The sequence below is a fragment of the Hermetia illucens genome, chromosome 5, assembly GCF_905115235.1.
Source record: "Hermetia illucens chromosome 5, iHerIll2.2.curated.20191125, whole genome shotgun sequence".
In the NCBI taxonomy this organism is placed as follows: domain Eukaryota; kingdom Metazoa; phylum Arthropoda; class Insecta; order Diptera; family Stratiomyidae; genus Hermetia; species Hermetia illucens.
Window position 1 is genome coordinate 57,583,841 of NC_051853.1, and position 21,463 is coordinate 57,605,303.

Below are 21,463 nucleotides of genomic sequence, written 5' to 3' on the forward strand. Positions count from 1 at the left end.
GCTGCGATATTCGGTGAGAGTAGGGTCGCCTAGATTGTTAAACAGGTTTCTTTGTTTCCCTTGATTATTCTATAACCCTCCATTCCGATCAAATATTATAGGTTTATCTGCATTCTCACCGTTTTGATCAGCTGGATATTGATTTACGAGTACTGCATCGATATTCGGAGAAAGATCACCAAAAGTTTTTTAACACGTGGCGTCGCATCCATCGGTTTGAGTGCTTCCCCTGCAATTAGTATAAACCATTACTGCTGTGCCAACCATAGCGAGGTTCTGATTATGGCTGCAGAGCACCGTGGGGTTAGGTCGATGCGGCGAATACTAACGTGAAACTACTAGAATTGCTCTCTTGTTTCGTTGTTGATCTTTAGCCTTTATGTAACCTCAAGAGTAGAGCGGTTATTGAAGATCGATACCTTAGGAGCTGCTCTTCGCGACATCATTTACCCCAAGCGCCATTCATCCATAAGCACGGGTGGCTTAACAACTTGGGGTTTTCCGATTATCGCTGGGCTTGGGAGTACTTCGTGATTTGCTACTAGTATATCCCTTACCACCGTAGGTAATCGCGTAGAGGGACCGGATCCTTATAAAGCCCGTTTTGGTGATAGGTTGATTATTTAGGTTTACCTAACATTGGGGTGAGCAGATCATCATACTTGTTAATTTTATTGACGAAATGATCAACTAGTTAATCAATTTGACTCATCTAATGAAGTTAGCCACACATTTAGTCTGTGTGACACAAAATTCTCTCTTTTCTGTTTTGGTTTGATGAGTTCTAAAGTAAGCAGAAATTACTTTAAATTATTAGGATGAAATATCTTCCATTGTGAATACTTTGCATTCCGTTTGGTAAATGTAAAAGTACGCATTATCTATTGAACTTAAATATTATATGTTGAACTTCGTTCATCAAGTCTTGAGATCGTTCGAAGCTTTCTCGTGCAATGAATACATTCTACTCCATACCGTTTATCTCCTCGATTTGAAATGATTGTTACTTCCTGGGGAGACCTCCCTCGCATCCCATGCTAACAACTAAGGTCATAAGCTTTTCTTAATCAAATTTAAATGTTTCGAACAATAAGAACATAAAATGGCTGGTATATTGAATATAGAGCATTCCTTTTAACGGAGCTACCCGTAAGTTACCTGGGGATCTTAAAGTATCTGGATTTTCAGAAGAAAGAAAACTCAGTTGATGTCAAAGGGTTGTCTTTTTAAGGTTTTGTGAGAAACAAAGTTTCTTAGAAACGGCTAGTCCTATTTATACAAAATTTGATGGAAAGGTGGCATCTTTGAATCCCTAAGCGTGCAGTGAGTAACATCGTTCTACGAGTTTAACGAGGAGTGTAAAACTTTCATTCACCGATTATAGTCATGTGGGGCATCAAGTGAAACGTCTCAATTAGTACTTTTCAGAGCTGACCACATTTGTGACATTTGATGTAAGTTTGGAAGGAGAAGCTGGAAAGTGATAATTTCTTTCGCGGCGCCTCTCTGTATCGGTTTCGATTCGTAGGTTCGATATCCGTTTGAAAAAAGTTAAGAAAAGTACCATATTTAAAAAGATAGTATATTTTTTTAGAAATTGTTCTGATTCCTATTTACTTTGAATTATGTAGTATATTTCAGAAAATTGTGCAATAATAGCTTTGAATGATAAACTGTGCGCAAATATATGTTCCTATTTTGTACATAATATTTTCAATCCTAAAAAAGCTTCCCAACTTGTTTCATTACCAATTAGAAATCCTTATTAAAGCTCTGTGTAAATCCTTTTAAATATTCCAATCATAAAAATACTAGTAGTCATGTACTCGAACAAATAAAGCTCATGTTGGCCGAACATGGGCCACCCGCATGTACATATTCCAAGCATCTGAAATTGTTTAGAAAACATAGCCAGAGCTCGACAATGAAGCCGTTTACATTCTTTTTTCTCTGCCATTTCACGCAATAACGTCCATCTGTGAAAAAAAACGCAAAGTACAAAAGCTATCAAAATAAATGGTGAAACTCCCGCTGGGTCCGGACAATTTTATGCAACAGAACAAAGGAATGGATTCATAATTACTAGCCTAGTTTTCCAGAAAACAAGAATAAAACCACAAATTTTCCGGGAGCAGATTTTTTTTCTCCTGGAAAGTTTCATCCTCATCTCCTCATATTGATGTAAAAAGGTTCGTCATTTTGCAGTTTGGGATAAAAACTATAAAAAAGCAACATTGGAAAAAGCAAAGTGATGGTAGTGCAAGGTGGATGAGTGTTACGAAATAGTGTGGGAAATAGACGCACGAAGCGTTGATGGAGGGATTAGGAAAATTTAGCTTGCTTTTTAATATTCTTTGCTTGCATTTTAGAGCTCATTTTTGTTTGGAAACTTTCTGCCTTTAATCCATCAGGAAAATCTATTGAATAAAAATGGCTTTAGGAAATCTATGTACATTAATGTCACTACCCTAGATATCAAAAACCATTCCTCAGTTTTTATTTAGGGATTGAGGATTCGCTAAGTCTGCATCTACGTGATGTGAGACCGGAGCAAATGGAAAGCAACTTACTCCCATTCTTGATGGTCCACGGATTCCTCATTTTGGGTTTAACACCCAAAGTTCAAAATTCAAAAGGGGGACAAAGACGGCTACGGTTTCGTGCCAGGACAGGGGCAACTCATCAGACGCTGCCTCACCTCTGCCCTGGGAGCAGCGTGGCCCAAGCGGCTCGCAGGTGTTATAGGCTCCCTCCCTTCTATAATTTGCAAAACACGACAATGGTGCGAATTATATACAACGTGAATTCGTCCACAGTTTGGACCAAAGCTTGGCCGGAGCTAGACAATTTTTGTTTAGGGATTGAGGAGTTCTAAGTCCGCATCTACTTGATGTCAGACTGGACCAAATGGAGAGTAACTTACTCCCACGAAACCGTTGCCGTCTTCATCCCTGTTTTGATTATTCCTCAGTATTTAGAATCTTTCACAGAAATTTCACTTAATATCATAATATATTTATATTTTCTTTTCGGAAATCATACTTCTAATGTGTTGAGCTTGTCAAGGAAGAAAGTTTTATCTAATGATATTAGGTTGCGAATGCAATGGAAAAAGGGGTTTCCAAATCAGCTCTGTTGCAATTTGGAATCAAATCGAGAAAACCAATTCTAGCTACCATGTAAAGTGCAGTGTCATCGAATTATGGACACTAAGGAAATTTTGATATGTTGCATTTTGAACTGTAAAATAAAATAATTTATGTTTCAAAGAGGATAAAAGAAGGATAAAAAAGTCAGAAATTTATTAAAATGGGCGATTTTTAATACCATATAGTTATTTTTATCGAATAGTTATTAATATTTTCTGTTTTGCTTTCAATTCTGCGTGACGTACTCAAGACAAGATTCAGTGCATTATGAGATAAGTGGACTGCCCAGCGAATAATTTGTGTTAAAACTTTCTTCGTAGGGTCTTACCTCTTTTAAACCTTTTGTTTGAAAACACTCCAAACACCTTCAATTGGGTTAATATTAGGGGGCTTGGATGGCCAATAAACAGCGGCGATGCTTTGACTAGACAAAAACCCCTTAAAAGATTTCATGGCATGGCAAGGTGCCTTGCCTTTAATAAAGATTATAGAATGTCTATTTGTTTCCATTCATTGTTTAAATGGCAGAAGACCATCGTCTAAGACTTTTAAATATTTTTGCCGGTTTTCGCTGCCTTCCACAAAGTGAAAGGGTACTACCACTTCCACCACCATCACCGAATGAGGGCGTTGAACAGTTATTTGGACGCAGTAAGGGTGGTACTTTTCTCTTCGTCGTCGTCGGGCGGAAACACACCAATCTGTCAATGTCTTCAAAGTGGGTTCATCGCTAAACAGGAGCTAAACACCAAAGTTAGTCGCAGCTAATTTGAAATTACTTTTTATTCAAGTTCTACCTTTTCCTAGTCGGCTGCAGTGAATGTTTTGTACTGCCTTACAAAATTCAAACGAACATTTTTCATCACCTCTTATGAATTTTGGCCTTGTTGTGAAACGATGGGATTTTAGATCAGTTTCAGCATATTGAGGCGTCAATGTTTGAATGGACAAAAATAGCCCACTGGTACCCAAATCTCTTTGGACTTTCTTGAAAGTTTCCTTGCGGTTCTCTAACAATTTTCCAACCACAATCCGGTCGGTTCCATGTGCAATTTTGCGTTTGCCCTTACAGTTCGTTCGTAGACTTGGTTGGTTGGTCTTCCATCCATGGATATTTTAAGCGTATGTAGAAATTGTACCCACATTTACCTCTTCTATTCGGGCGAATTCTCGGTAATTATGCCGTTCACCACGAATGAGCGCAAGAATAGCTCCTTTTTTGCCTGCTGGACTATCAGGTTTTCTGCCCATACTGTCAATTATACTATTTTATTACAATTTGAAGAAAACGTACATTTTTTAAGATGCTTACCTTCAAAATTGTTTCTATTGACTTAATAATTGATGGTAATGATATCAACGATTTTCCAATGATGTTAAATGCATGTTTCATCCAAGTAAACGATGCTCTATTACGTTTCTATGGCAGCAGGGATAATAGAAGTGGACAAATAATAATAATGAGCTGAGGTGAATTGAAAAAATATACGAATGATAACACTATATGTACTAAATTGCATTGAAATCAGCGGTGTTTATAATTCGTTGGCTAAATTTTTCCATGAAAAGGATAAAATCTCAGTTTTGGGATAGTTTTCGAAAAATTATGAAATTCTCTTCTCGTGAAACTTCTAATAATATAATATAAAAAGTAAGTCCGCAGTATTGCTTTAGATTTCAGTTTGATCACAAGATCTTATCTCTTCTCTACAATAGACTAGCTAGGCCCTGGCCATTTAATTTAGTTAGAGTAGACTTTATTAACCGTTTCTCTAAATTCAACTGCAATTCAACCACACATTCTGTATTGGTCGTTGTCTACTTGCTCTTTCATTACGAACTACAATATTTATAAGCTCATGTGGCGTCCACGCCGTCATGAATGTCACACATAAATCGCTCCGTCTCAGTATAGAGGTCCCAAGACACAGCTTCTGTTCGACAAACGTGCTTTTACCGTGCTTTGCCTTCGACTTCCATTCATTGGTACGCTCGCCTGCTTTACCCCAATTGGAAAAGGATTGAAAGATCGAATCTTTAAGTCAAGTGTAGTCAATTCACAATCTTCCTTACAATCAACCGTATGCAAGGGACTCGCCAGCTTCTTATTGTAAATATAGGCGTGCTGATAGTGGACTTGGTGGTGATGTTGAGTCACGCCAACCACGAGGCAGGTTCATCTGCTCCACGGGAGAATTTGGATGTATTCGGAATTTGAATATAGTAGTCCGTATCCATCGCTGGACGTTTTCCAGATCGGTCTTCGACTACGGTAATATTCCGAACGCTTATGCCAGTGAAAGGATAGTGCCTATTTTATTCTTCTCCGGGAGGTGCGATTTCAGTATCAGAGGTTGATATATCGCTGGAATTCAGAGAGCAAAGCATCCTTCTAATCACCAACTCGAGCTCCAATTAAGCAAAATTAATAACCACAAAAAATAGCTGACTTGCTGAATTCAATATCCAAACTGCATCCAGTAAAATCTAATATAGTATTATCTAGATTGTACGAGGAAACGCCAAGAGGCAATTCTGGCAAAGGCTCAGGTGATGCCAAGGTAGAATTTGCTATCGGGACTATATCATCTAGAATATTTTGCTCAACACTATTAAATTTTCAATTTGAGCTCGACTCATTCTAGTGCTCAGATAAATTAAAGAAAGGTCCAAACTAATTTTTTTTGGCCATCTATGAAAGCATCTTATTCCCTGATACTTTCATAAATGGCCTACCGTGAATGTCACTTCTTTAGCACCAACTATCACCAGAAATAACGGTGGATAAATGTATAGGATTTAAAGGAAAGTTCGGATGATCTTTAAAAATGACAGTAAGCATATTTTTAGATCTGCAACAAAGTGACAACAGGAATGAATAATATTATCGCCAACACCTATTGATTATTAGTGAAGCTATGAAGCCGGAATCGAAATTTATATATACACTTGAAGAGATTTAACCAATTCAGAGCAATCACTTTTATTTAGGACGGACAGGATTTTACAGTGGGCGGTGTGACCTAGTAAAGTAAAGATGACGTCATGGGACGCAAAAGCCACATAAATCGAAAGAATGAATAAAATTGAAAAAAAAAATAAAAAAGATAATTATGAAATTCGGTCACAAGTGACTTACAATGAATCCCTATTTGTGAGATCAAAGCATTTTCTTTTAAAATATTTATGTAGCCATGGGCATTTTTGGAGTAGCAGAAAAGGGTTGAAGTTCATTACGAACGGTCTAGTTTAAAAAGTTCGTACAAGCATGTCGCCATGTAAGTAAATTGAAGTCCTTGAATTGCTTGGCAGTCTAAAGGTATCTATCTGCTACAGTAGTTGGTTGGTTTTGAGAAAGTAAAAACCATTTGTTGCGGGTTTTTTCATCCCCAAAATGACAATTTTGTAGTGTTGCTGATGACTTTTGTGAAGTTGGCCCGATATTTTAAAACGCCTTGAACAGTAAGAAAATCGTTTATTCAAAGTGAGTATCTAAAGTTACAGAGAATATTATTAGTCCTCAAAAATCAATTGAAAAACCGAAGGTACCAGAGGTTTCTAAGTTTTATTTCAATCGTTGTATCTCTGGTTTAAATTATTGCAAAAGGTCCGTCTCCAAACTTAATATTGGTGGCCTTCATATTAAATAAATAATTTCTTATAGCTCGTGCCAAAAATGTAAGAAAAGCCCTGTAATCAAAATTCGTATATACATCCTTATCTAAATGAAGTCTGAAGATGGATGGAAACATACTGAAGGTCAGTGAGTAAGTGACAACAAATGCTGTTTCGAAAAACTGAAAACAATAGAATTTACGGATTAGATTCTATAGAAGGTTTATGGGGGAGGGATTTCATAAGGTCCTATTCGGTTGCTGGAGTGCCAGTGCTATAATACAGTAAATCAATTATATAGGCTGCTTGTATATACCGTTAATTGCCTAACTGAAGAGTTCCAAGGCCATCGAAAAGATTACCTTTCCGTTTAATATTTGTGAATCCTGGCCACCATTATTATACGCAAATGCTTGGAAAATAGAATAAAATACAATAACTTGTCTAATTGCTTATTTATTCAGAGGAAAGACCAACTTACTCTTGCCGAAAATTATTTGGTACCAAGGGAAGCGGGATTGTCTTCTGAGAGCATATGCTCCAGTAGAATTCTCGCTCTCGTTTCGGTTATTTGCGGTTGGGTCTCAGGTGGGAGTTTCATAGTGATTGTGATTGCGCTGATATTGCAGGCAGAGCTCTTTGTGGGTTTGAGCGAGCAGTTGCGCTTTACAACTCTGGCACCCCTTAGTTATGGCAGATGTGCTAGGTAGACCTCGCATTCACTGGTATGAATGCTGTGTCTGCACTCAGCACCGGCCTAGCAGGATAGCGGAGAATATTGATCCACAATGATTAGCTTCAGTCTCTTAAGAGGAAACCTTTCAAATAGCTTCGCTGTTGTAGGGAGTAGCGATATTGGTCGATATGATTCGACTCTAGCTGGCTCCTTCTCTGGTTTGGGGAATATTATAACTTCGGCCACTTTTTATTAGGTAGGGACTATTTTAGGGGTATTTTAATCTAAAAGCTGCATTAATTATTTATAATAATTTGACGAGACTCTGTTCTGGCAAATCTTTTAGTATTCTCCCTGTAATAAGTTTATAGCCAGGAACTTTTTGTTAGGAGGCACATTTGTTTCAATTTTTGTCCTTAGCTCATTTAGTTTTACACGGCATGTTGAGTCATGGTCCACGTAGACGCTTATGTATCTAGAGGCTGGAAGGTATTTTTTAAATGTTTCGCGAACTGATCTGCCTTATTCTGTGCAGAACGAACCTATTGCCCGTTTACCTGTTTAATTGGTGGAATTTATTGTCTGGGTCTTATAAGATCTTTCGCGGTTTTCGACAGAGAGTAGCCTGTGTCTTTTTGTGCTGTAAGATTAGAGACATATATGTTAGTTAAGGCCTGTTATATTTGTTAGTTAAGGCCCTTAGCTTATTTGTCAGAAAGTTAGGGTTTTTTTTTCTTTCCTTTGTGTGGTTTCTTTGCCATAGTTTGCGAGCTCTACGTTTCTCTGCAAGATAGTGAGAATATTTTTTATTCAGTCCATGATGAGTAGGGGTGCTTTTCCAAGCCTCTTGTTGTATCTTCATTGTTAGCAGATCGATTTGCTCTTCGAGTTAATAAGGAGTCTTAATTTCGTCATTTATGCATTTGTGCATTTTCTTTGTCTATTAATCAACCTGGGAAGATAGTTTTTTCTCCTAACTTTTTCGCTGAACAGCATCATAACAGGCGAGTGATCGGACGTTATATTTTCATTATTGACATCATGGATGTATTCGTCTGAAATTCCGGGTGTTTTTTTGTTACGTCAATCGGCTATGTAGGCTTACCGCTGGAGTGGAAATTGCATTTTTGTGCTCTTCCTGCTTCAAATAATGCCTCTGGATGTTGTTAACCTAGATCCCCAGAACCATTTTTTTTGCCTTAAAGTCACCTCCTAAAATGAAGGAGCTTCCGACGAACTGGAAGAGCCGAGCGAAATCTTCTTTTTTAACACCGGAACGGGGTCAGTATATTGAGGAGATCACAGCTTTGTTAAATAGATGCAGTGGAATGATATGGTGATGTAAAAATCGCCTCATATATATCGTAAACGGGGCTTTTCCGACTTGCTGACCGCTGCGTCACCTTTCCGATGACTTTATCCATTAGTTTCGTTTTACAAATGCCTTTGTTATCCACGGTAACATCAGCGTAAAGGTAGCGAAAATAACGCTCTTCTACCATTCTTGTTGATATCATTTTTACCCCTATTATATTTGTATTTTTATTATTGATAGAAAGAAGATGCTGTAATGTTGATATTTTTTATGTAAATGTTCATCAATTCACACTATCTATAAAATCTGGCAATGCCATTGTCTGGAAACACAACACAAAAAATAATCGGTGATTAATTCCATAAGCTCTATTACATATCTTCGAGTTTGATTCTGTATATGTTTCAGCGCAAATGCGTGGTAAAGTTTGGAATCTTCACGTTGTCGGTTACTCTGCGAAAATTTAGATTTTTCAGGACAGTCCAGAATATTATTGGTCCTTACAGTTTGAGTTTCGAATGATTGAGGTTTCTGGGAACGATATTCCTTGAGCTGCTTTCTCGAGGTATTTTTTTTTGTAATTGAGATGATGCGGGCATTTTTTTTTGTATTCTTTACGGTGCATTTATATCTAAAAGTCTAAAAAGCTATGAAATGCTGATTTGAACTCACGAGATATAAAAAAAAAATTGAGATATTCACTATGTAAATCTAACGATGCTTCGATGCACACGGCTTTCGCAGTGCGATGGATTTCAATCCTGGTTTTGTCATGGATGTTTGCGTTTTTCTTCGTGCTTTTCCAGCTGTTGTGTGTTTATCACCTGCTTATCGTTAATCGGGATGGTAATGAAACTGAAGGACATTTGAAAATTATATCGGGGAAAAAATAGCAATAATTATAAAACAATGTGGAAATCGGGAGCTCGAAGTTCGACTATGGAAGGTTCTGTGGTTTTTTTTTTTTAAGTAAGGAAATTTGAATACACAATTGTAGTTGAAAATTCAATTGTGCATTATTTTCGAAGTGGCAGGATGAGTCTGGAGTCCTGTATCGCATATAATCTACTTATGTTAGTATCTATATACTTTCACGACGAGGGTTGGGTATTATTCGCGCTGCTCGGGTGAGAAATAGAATTCTACATTCAATGCGAAAGATGGACATTTTCGTTGTACAAATCCTGTTGCTAGTAGAGCTGAACAATAATTTTACGATGAACCACAAACCGAATTAATTTGCATCACAATCCCCTTCTAAATACAAAACTTCTTTTTATTGTTCCTCTAAAAGCCACCTAAAATGTGACAATTTCCCGAAAGTCTTTTATCTGCAAATACATATTTGGGAATTCCACTTTGATAAAGTTCTTAGGCCATGTAACTCTCTATAATACTCATTTAAATATTTTTTTACCCTGAGACAGTTTGTTATGTCTTCTCTTTACAATGTTTCGGTGTTTCTCGCCGAAAATAAAAACTGAAATTGATTACAATCTTCCTCGGATTATGCGTCTCCGTGCTTGCACTGTTTGTTTCTCGTGTTCATAACTTTTGCAATCAATTATGCTAATTTAAAATTTGCGTGAGAGTCTTAAAGTTTCACGGTTATTGCTACTTTTGTTGTTATCGCAGTTGTACGTGCAGTTGTTCAAAACTGATTTAAGAAAAGATTGTGATAAAAACAAGTATAATCTGAAAGTAATTTATGTTGAAGCCAGATAGGGAGGTGGAGTAAATGGAATGAACCACTTATGGTTTCTCGTTCTTATTGTCATTGGGGAAGGTGCATAGTAAGGGCATATTTAATGACTTGGTAACTTAGTTTATTTACTACTGATTTCAATGATGGGAATGTATCATACTACTAATTATTTTGTGAATGGGCTGACAGCTGAAAATTAATGTTAGTGCCATTAGGACTGAATGTTTTAAGCGAATTGTCTGATTGTTTAGTTGATTTCTTAATTTCCCCTTGGTATGTAAATTATGTGAGATCACAAGTTGTTATTTGTTTTTTATCTGGAATTCAACAGTTGATTTTCATAACCCAAATTGCTGTACTTTGCCTTGATTGCTTCACAACTATTTCTGCTTTGTTCCACCTTTTATAATAGTCAATAAATTTCCTACTTCTTTTCCCTCAAGTCAACTGGCTCGAAGTTCCTTTACGGCTAGCAAGAAGTCCCTGTACAGCTTCTTATGGAATGTAATTCTTATTAAATCCAGCCAGATGGCAATGTACGGTTTGCAAATAATGAATACGGTCTATCCTAATACAAACATATTTCTGGAAACTAATGTTGCGGACAACACTACATTCCTGTTTCCTAAATATTTGTCTAGGCTTTTGCTAATTGAGTTTCTACGATGTGAGGTGCAAATTATTCTATGCATGCCAAGCACAAGCTTAGCTGATGTATGATATGGTATGACTAGCTTACGTTAGGAAATATCCAAGACTCAAATGCATAATATGTTGAAATGTGACATTTATGCCACTACAGAGTGGTAAGGAAGTTGAGTGGTTTGCTTGGCTTGGTTGTTTAGAACTTCAGTAATCTGAATACTGTGATTGCACATATATATTTGCCTCGGCAAGACAAGGTTTAGGCTATTCTGCTTTATAATTGGATTTAGGTGGTATGAATGTTCTTAGGAAGTCGGATATTGATACTAAGAAGGAAACGTTAAGGGCTTTTAGAACCATGTTTCTTCTATTCAGTGTATTTACATCAGTTCATGTGTTTGACTCAAATCGAACCAAATGTGATTTTGCCATATTTATGGAGCCCACTATACATTTTAGAGGATCTTATGTTGAAGAAGGAATCAAATGGTTCCCGAAATTCAAACTAAAAATTTCAAAATTTAACTTCTTTTAATTGTTTTCATTTAAAAAGATTGGCTAGCGAATACCCTCCAGACTCAACACTACAAACTGATTCGTTTTTGAATTCTCGGTCGAATATTTGTTATCAATTATACATTCAGCTCAGATAAAAAAGGAGAGTTTGAGACAACATACTTGGTATTATCCTTAGTAAAACAAAAATAAAATGCTGAGATCAGGGAAAGAGATAAAATATAGTTTTTTCAGCTATATTCTACTTGACGTCTCTTGGTGACAGGTCCCGAGACAGGCAGGAGGGGCCCCGGTCCTTTCAAGAAATAGGCAAATGTTCTTGAGGCCGGTGTAAGGTCGTAAGTAAATTAGTCATAGTGCAAATACGTGTTTGCACGCTAATGGTACCCTCAATGGAAAGATGGAGGAACTTACAAGAGCATTTCAGAAAAGACGATGTTCATGAAAATTGCTATAAATTTCTTCATTTTGCTAGTCTGCACATTCAATATGGTGTTGGTATTGTTATCTTTGAGAGTTGCTGTGATGGCATTAAAGAAGTAGAACGATGTGATGATCGCACGATTCACTTCTTCACTGCTTATGCACCACAGCCAGATGAATACTGGGAAAGATGCCTTCTGTCAACTAGTCGTAACGCTAATGACTATATCGTCATAGCAGGCGATTTTAATGGTTATGTGGGTGAAAAGACAGACGACAATATGCTATTGGGAAAAGGGCTTAGGGAATGCGATGAGGAGGCGAGCATATAGTCGATTTTGCGAACACTCATGACCATGTACTGGAGATTATAGAGAAGAGTAAAACACAGATCCACTATATCCTCATAAGACGCAGACATTTTATCACGATCACTGCAAAGGCGTTTCTTATGACACCTCCAGCCGTTGATGCTTGTTTTACGAATCAAGTCACCGATAAAACAGCGTGAAGAATACACTGGCCCGCGGCGCATTAAATGGTGGCGATTTGGCGAGAAAAAGAAGAAATGATCTCACTTATGTGGTTATCAACCATCATGAATGTCGAAGAGTCGTGGTACTAAGTTAGAAACAGGATCCGCAAGCAGTCTATGCAACTTATAATTCCGCTGAAGGTTTCTGATCCAACAGTTTTTCGTCCAGGAGCGATCGCTTTTCGAGGATCGCTACGATGGTCGTAAGATCACGATGGATGATAATGAGGTTTACCGGCACTATTTCAACCGTGTTCCCGAGGATAGAAAAAAACGCGTACAAACACAGTAGGAATTCACGAACAGCTATGTGGTTTAACGTTCTGAAAGCTTGCTTTCACTAACTCAAATGAGAATTTTAGCGATATGAGCTAGAGATTCTTGGTTGAACGAAAAGAAATGGTGACTTTATGCAAAGTGTTTTCCTGTCTCTTGTGGCACTACGCTATTGTACTCTCGAAATCCTTTCGGGAGAAATTATGAATCTGGTATCGGACCCATGATCACATCATCTGCAAGGGGCGCTCTCATTACCTGGGAACTAATTTCAAATAACATATTGATCGCCACACTCTCGTCCAGGGAAACATGTCAATAGTACAGTCGAGGCGAGGCGTCCTGAAACTAGCTATGTGAACGTGATAGATGCTCTGGATGCGGAGGTGGGATAGTACCGTGTTATGAGTTGTGATGGGAAAGAACGATTGTGTGATCCATGATAACAGTGTTGACAGGTTTTTCAGTCTCATTAACTTACCATCTAGATCCAGGTTACTAAATGGTCGTGTGCCTTCGCTTGTTTTTGGCGTCCAACTTTAGCACCAATCACTTTTTGATCGGGAAAAGTTATTTTGAACAATAGATAAGCGAATATAGATGATCTCTGGCGTTTGTCAAGTTATCTACCCGTCGGATGATGGGATTCGTGAAACCAGACCAAGCAGACCAATAATTGTAAGGAACTTGAAGCTTTAATGTTGCTCCAATTCGGATACTTGCCTTGGCAAATGAAATTTACCATTACGGTGGTGAATAGAGCAGACGCTGCACTAAATAATGATTATTTCAATATTATATATCGCATCTAAGGTTCTTTAACCACGATGACGAATAGCTTATCACGATTTTCAGTCGGATCAAAGACGTGCTGACCAAAAGGGATAGTTAAAGTAGATAGTTCGTGCATTAAACTTCAATGCTGAGGTACAGAGCAGTAGTGTAAGCTTCTCGGGATGTCCTAGAGGGAGCTGAAACTGACAACAAAGGCATGTGTTTGAATAAGGCTCGGCTGAGCATTCGTCAAATATTATTCCCCAGAAAGAAAGATGAGAGAATAGCTATTTATTTTTTTTTAAACAAGAAAGGATTGCGCTTTTTTATGGTAAAAAATTATTATTAAAATATGAACATTAGTCACTTATTGTTACAATGAATGCAGTAACCAGCAGGTTTCTTATAAGCGTTTGTTTCCTGTCTGTCACTGCCCCACTAATATACATTAAATCCAACTCACGCCATGTACATTTTCCGTCAGCCATCTATTAATTTGTTGATATAAATCACAGATCCTCTATCGCTTCGACACTTTTCATTTTCGTCCAAAATAAACGATAATTACACGCCTAATTGCCCCATTACAGCAATTTAGCAAAACATGACCACATCAATTTCCCAGTAGGGCCCCTACCTTCACTTTTCCTTTTTAATTATATTATATTTTATTAACAAGGGACGTCAAAGCATAAAAATGCCTGAATACCTAATGATGTTTTCATTTCATTTCCATCATTTTCATAAACACAGAACTGAAATTGAACTCCCCCTAGCGCTTTAGGAAAAAAAACGTACACGGAATATGCATATATTCACATTTTCCAACTAATTACATTAAAGTCTTGTGCTTTCTTCATTCTGCTATGTCGTCTAATGTGTACGTAGGTATGTCATAATTTCCTTTGGTAATGGTCGCCTTGCTCGTTTGGTATTGTTTGGCCCCCTTTAGCTACGAACAAGAAAACTTTTTTTAATAACATTGTGAATGCGCTAAACTTTCTTCATATTTCTTTATAAAGTTGTGTGGAAGTTATTAGAGTTCCTTTCGATGCTCAGTCGACATCATCAGCGACACCATCCGCAACCTACCTTGTGTCGCATTGTTAAGTATCTTAAGAAAGAACCAGAGAGAATGTAATCAGTACAAAGCAAGTTTTTATGACGTCAAATAAAAGTGTATAAATACGCCCTTGGCGCAGAGGGGGACGTGTAAAATTCACCCTTAGTGCAGAGATGAAAGTAAAATGCAATGTACTACTAGCATAGATTCTGGTAAACAAAATTCCATCAAGTTTTGAAGGCATGGTTTGAGCTGTTTTTTCTCGGTCTGTAATGCCTGTCGAATATGCTGGGAAAAAGCGGAAGGAGTGTCTGAGGGGAGTTGTGGAAGAAGGTGCCTTTTAATTTTACTGCGTTTCATTATTTCGGAATTTCCAAACTTAATGAAATTTAAGGAAAAGTAGAGAAGCTGGGAATGGCGCGGTAGGTAGGAGGGACAGAGTGGATCACGTTTATTCTGAGTTTATGTTCTGGAAGAATAAATAATGGAAATAAGTTGGGAGTGGGATACCTCAGTGAACAGTGGATTTTTAAACGCTTTTTATCGGCTTGTAAAAATTGGGAGGAAAAAGACTACAATACCTGCAGAAGGAATATTTCAATCTCTAACGTAACTGCCTTAGATCATCCGTTTCTAACTAAAGTTCGTAGCACTTCTCTTTCTCTACAAATGAGAAAATCTCCTCCCATTTTCACGTCCAAATATCCCCCTAAAAATTGTAAATAACATCATCATTTTCGAATTTTGTGATTTGAATTACTTTGTTTTCTATTGATAAGAAAAATAAGACATATCTTTCGCAATAATAAGCACATTTTTATAGTTTTTTCCTTTTAAAATACATGAAATATGTTATGTGGCGTCGTAACCTTATTCATATGAAAATTAAGCATTGGAATACTGGATCCTAGCAAACTTCCTAACAAACAACAACAGATGAAGTCTATTTAAAGTTTTCTTCCTTGAAAGTTCTTTCGAAGGTTCTTTTTTAGTCCACAATATGATGATTTTTTTATTGGATTAAAATAACATTTTATAGTGGACATCGAAAAATTACTTGGGATTTCTCATATTTTGTTTATAAATGAAACTTCGAATATGTTGGTCTCAAGTTACTGAATAATTAGCAAGTGAGGAGTTGAGGACTTTGTTAATTGTTTTTACTTTTGATCGTCACGTGACAGGTTTATCTAAAACATTGAAAGTATTAGTCACGATGCATTGTTCCTTTCTTTTGAAGAGCAGCACATCGAATTCGATGTTCTAGTGACAATTTGCCTCATGAATAGTAGTAATTTGATGCGAAAAGGGCAACTTTGACCCACTATAACTTCGTTAATAATAGTAGGATTTCCACCAAACTTCCCAGTATTATGCTTCCTATTAAAGTACATCTTACTGTATTTTAGGATGAATTTAGGGGAGTTCGCAGTAAGGAGAGCTTCATTTCATTCCTTCCGACCGCTTACCTCAATAGGTTGATTTTTTGTGTTCGCTTTATGACGTGGCGTTTCGTGGGTGATTGTCTATCTTCTGATAAAGAGAGTTGTGGCTTTTACTGAAAGGTGTTTGCGGTCTAACGCTCTGAGCTTGTTCATTTCCCATAGCATCAATCAAAAGATAAGTGTTTCTTTCGGAAATAAATATTTTTTTGTCCTTAGTGAAAAGCAACAATTTTATCAAAAAATCAAAAAAAAAATGACTGACGGTTTCGTCCAGGGCAGAGGGAACTTATCAGACGCTCCCTTTTATCATCGCAAAAACACAAGGTTGCGAATTATATTGGACTAAAACGCCAGTTGTTTTAGTCTAAGCTAGACTAAGGCTAAAGCTAGGTAGTTGTTTAGGATATGCGGGATCCTAAGTCCACATCCACTTGATGGTGGACCGGACTAAATGAGGAGCAACTTACTCCCACGTTTTCTAGCCCATGGATCCCTAGTTTGGAGCATAACACCCCAAGCATTAAAAATCAAAAAATCAAAAAAAAAATGACTGACGGTTTTGTCCAGGGCAGAGGCAACTCATCAGATGCTGCCTCACCTCTGCCCTGGGAGCAGCGTGACCGAAAGTGCCAACAGAATTTCGTATGTATGCAGGGACTGACAACGTTATATGTTGCGTTTCAGGGAGGAGGGTTAAGGAGGATTAAGGAGGGTCTTCATACTAGTAATGAGGGATGTATATATTTCTCTCAGCGTGTCTATCCATGTGGAATATTAAATGGAAATTCTTTCGGCATTAGTTGCAAAGCGGGAGAGTAGGGAAGTTAGAAACAGAAGCCATTCTCAGAAATTATTCGAGTTTTCGGTTTCTGAGTCATTCTGTTATCGACTTAATTCGTCAAAACATGACATATTTATTAACTGATTTCTTTAGTGGTTCATTTCAGGTGCCGATTCAGATCTGAATGTTTTCAAGATTTGCGCTATTTTTATCGACGTTGACCTTACAATGTTCTGTGAAAGTGGTAAAGCAAACTCTTTTTCGGCCTTTTTTTCGAAGAAAATATTAAATTTGGAACCTTTGTATGTAATTTTAGGTTCTTTTATTTATATAATAAATAAGGAGATTTTTTTCAGAACCAAAATAGAGAGAATCGATTTGTTGACCAATTTTTGGATATGGCTCCTCTCAAAAGAAGCTATACAGCTCAAACGTGAATGCTAACGCAGATAGCTATCCCGAGGCAATCCGTTAATGACTATTCTAGATTGCTTGTCGGCACATAATCATCTTTTTATAAATAAAACAGATGTTCACCATTTTTGTAATATTTTACATTTCCTCGTTTGGCAAAATATGTATAGGTTAAATATGTATAGGTTAATATTATATATGAAAGAAATTTCCTTTCGAGTAGACTCCCCTAAAACATGTTGTTAAATGCTACATTCAAAGATTTGAATCATAAAAAGGAAATTTGTCACTATCAACACAGAAATAATTACACAATTGATAATTTAATGGTTTGTTTCCAGAGGCAATTAACAGGCGACAATTAGTTTGTTGACTTTCTCTTCTGAGCCAATCATCAAGGTTCATGGTGTTTGATTATACTTCTTCATTCATTTCTCTGGATGTTTCCGCAATTCATTGAAGCGGATATAATTTCAATTTGATTCTTCTAATTTGTTTTATGCGTTTTCTCTTTTGGTTCAATTCTTCCTTTTCAAGGTTCTGTGTAAAACAGAAATTTATTAAAATCGGTTGCTTGTCTGTGAGAAACGGTTATACCGGTTGACCCCAAATTTATTGGAAAGGTGGGAACTATGAACGTTCAGTTACATCATTCTATCTTCAATTTAAGGAGGTTGCCCTACATGCAAAAGGAGGTGTACATTTTTCTTTAAACCAAATATAGCCACGTGGAGTATCAAATGAAAGATTTCGATTAGTACTTTTCAAAACTGGTGTCAGTTCTGACATTACATGGAGGGAGGACGGGAGGGGGGAATGGTGAAAAGTGGTTACTTTTTTCACGCAAAGTTCGCAAATTTTTTGCTAGCAAGATCATAGTCTTGTCCAGTAAGAGCTTTGACCCTATAGTAAGCTGAAATGGGCTCTGTTGGCAGCCAACAACCGTGCGTGGATTTCATCGTCTTAGCTGTTAGCGGTTGTGATTTTCGACCTTAGATAGGAGAAATTTTCAACGGTCTAAAAGTTGTAGTCTCCTCAAGTAGTCTCGAAAACAATAAAGATGTTTTCGTTTGACCAGTGCAATTCGATGTTGTTCATTCTTTGATTTTTGGCGCTGACGTTGCCACCATGTACTTTGTCTTGCCTTCATTAATGTGCAGCCCGAGATCTCGCGCCGCCTGCTCGATATGGATGATAGTAGATTGTACATCTCGGGTTGTCGCAGAGAGAAAATCTGCTCTATTGCTGATTTGCCTGGAGTGAAGCCTCTTTGGTTTGGGCCAATGATCTTCTGAGCGTATGGGTTATCCGGCCTAGCAAGATAGAGGAGAATATCTTATAGATGGTACTCAGAGATGTGATATCTCTATATTTGCTGCACTGGATGATATTCCCGTTTTTAATTATTGAACAGATAATGCCTCGTTGCCAGTCGTCAGGCATTGATTCGCACACCTTGAGCATCAGTTGACGAACCGCTTCGTTTAGTTGGTCGCCTCCATATTTAATCAATTCGGCTCTAGTTCCATCAGGCCCCGGTGGCTTATGGTTTTTAAGCCGATGGATTGCCCGGACTGTTTCTTCTATGCTTGGTGGTAGCAGTATTTGTCGGTCGTCTTCACTTGGCAGAACCTCCAACTCGCCGATATTTTGGTTCAATATTCCCATTCTGTCGGAAACTAGATTTCCCTTTTCGTCTCGGCAGGATGAGCATCGAAGTGTATAAGGCTGCATCCTGTTGACTTGCTGGTAAAACTTGCGTGCCTGGTGCGGTTGCTCTCTGTACTTTTCTAGTTCATAGACCTTTTGGTTCTCTTAGGCCTCCTTTTTCCGTCTGTGAAGTCGATGCTTCATTCGACGGAGTTCTTGGTAGATCTCGGGCACGCGCCCGCGTTCTTTGAGAATGGAACAATTCGGTATGCAGCATTCTTCCGTTCCGTTGCTAGCTTACATTCATCGTCAAACCAGCCGTTCGGAATTTTCTTGCAGCTGGGGCCAAGTATTTTTGTGGCCATATCAATGCTAACGCTCCTCAGGTGGTTGTGAAAATCATTTGTTGATGCTTCATCTCCAGGACATCTGTTGACTGTGGTTATTGCGGCGTCGATTTCGCCCATATAGGTGTTACGGAGGGATTGTTGTGGATGGCTTCAGTATTCACTCTCACTTGATTGTCAGAGGTGGTGCTGTAATTCAATCACAGAGGACTATGCCAACGAGATAGTAATCCGAGTCTATATTGGCCCCCTGTATGTTCTGACAGTCATTAAGGCTGAGAGGTGGCAGCGTTCAATCAGCACATGGTCAATTTGGTTGAAATTCGTCCCATCTGGAGAGGGTCACAAATGTTTGTGGACCGCTTTCCGCGGTACCAAGTACTTCCAACAACCATTTCGTGCGGTATTGCTGACTGAATAATTCGCAGTCCGTTATCATTGGTATCCCTATGTAAGCGCATTTCTTGCAACGCTGTTAAATCAGCCTTATATTGGGACAGGGTATTGACTAGGTGCTTAGCAACATCCGATCTGTACAGGAAATGCGCAAATCGTTATATCGTTTTCGTTGCCAGGTTCGTCGTTTTGAATTGTATCCTGTGCGAGGCTCCTTTTGTGGCTTTGTAACTTGGGTTTTCCATGGGGGGTTATCAGCCCTATCCAACCCCCGACCTAGACGACCACTAGAATTTTTCGCGGTTTTAGGGGCGTTTTCCGTCTGCAGATTTTCATTAAGAAAGAGCTCCCAGTGATCACCACGTGAAGGTGGAAATAGGGTTTGGTAGTAGCGCTGTTGATGTTGGTTCAGCAGGTGTTTCCCAGGTTTTATACTCCACCGTGGGTACCAATTCACGTTTCGCCCTGGGACCTATGCTATCCTTTGACCGCAGTATTTTAGGGCATAATATAAGGCATGACCCTACCAAGTTTGGTGGAAATCGCACTGTTACTAACATAGTTGTGGTAGGTAAAAATTACCGCTTTAGTGCAAATTCTAAGATTTTGAATATCAGTAGCATGCGAAAATTAATATTGCAATACATATCTGAACGGTCCAGCTTTCGGTTTCCCGGCTCATAGTTTTTGAACTGTACACTGATTCAATTTGCGAATACTGAGCGGTCAAAAATGTAGACACATTTCGAATAAATAGAACTGATTTATAAAAAGGCATTGCCATCAATTTGTTTATATAAATTTTTCTGTACTTTGAGGTATTTGTCTTATTGAATCTTTGCTCGCTTTCCGTGCTTTTGGCCATACTCCTCAGAAAGTCAAAATCGTTCAATTTTCGGTAAATTTTACGAACAGTCGAAAATGTGACACTAAACCACTTTTATATAATTCTCAATGTTTCACCTTTTTATATGGCAACCTCAATTTTCACTGGAATCTTTCATTTTTTGTTTATTATGATTAGAAATTGCTTATCAGCCACTCGCATTATATAAGGGTGTGTCTATTTTTCTTGACCTGTGAAAATTGAAAACTCTAAACCACGTATTTAAAGAAGTTTCCCTCCAGCTGGTTCCCGAAATACAGTGTACCCTTAATAAAATAAATTTTAGCCAATAACGGAAAATTTCTCTTTGACTTTTCTCAATTAACATCTCTGGTAAAAACCGTATGTATTCATTTAATATTTAATGGAAACGGATACTGTTAATTTTAATAATAATTGCCGAAACACCAATATTGATTAATTACCACGGATTCACTATGGGCCCCTAATAAGGCAAATATTTTGTAAAATGTAGCCAAAAGATATATCTTCGTTTGATAATCAAGGCTTAAAAGTTTTTTGTTACAAGAAATTTTGACGGGTAACTCCATTTATACGAGTTCTTCATTAATCTGCATCGATTGCAAATTAAACGATTGCAATTCACTGAAACAAATGTCAAATGCATAGATTTTATTTCGATTTCCTATCAGATAATTGACTTCGCGATCCTATTCTATTTCCCTTCTTTCGCAATGAGTTTTATTCGCATAGACAATTGACACGCAATTAAATTAGATACCATAATTAGCATTAGATTATTGAAATTCCAAAGCTGAAGTTGCGATAACCATTTCCTTTGCCACCCAGTTGTTGATTCGATTCGAATAACTTTTTAATACATTTCTCCTT

The 21,463-nt window shown here is 37.7% G+C and overlaps 1 protein-coding gene across 5 annotated transcripts in view; it reads left to right on the plus strand.

The window, feature by feature from the left end:
- LOC119656742 (protein-tyrosine sulfotransferase) overlaps window positions 1-21,463 on the plus strand; it is a 212,541-nt gene that overhangs the window by 128,681 nt on the left and 62,397 nt on the right. The window lies entirely within an intron of this gene.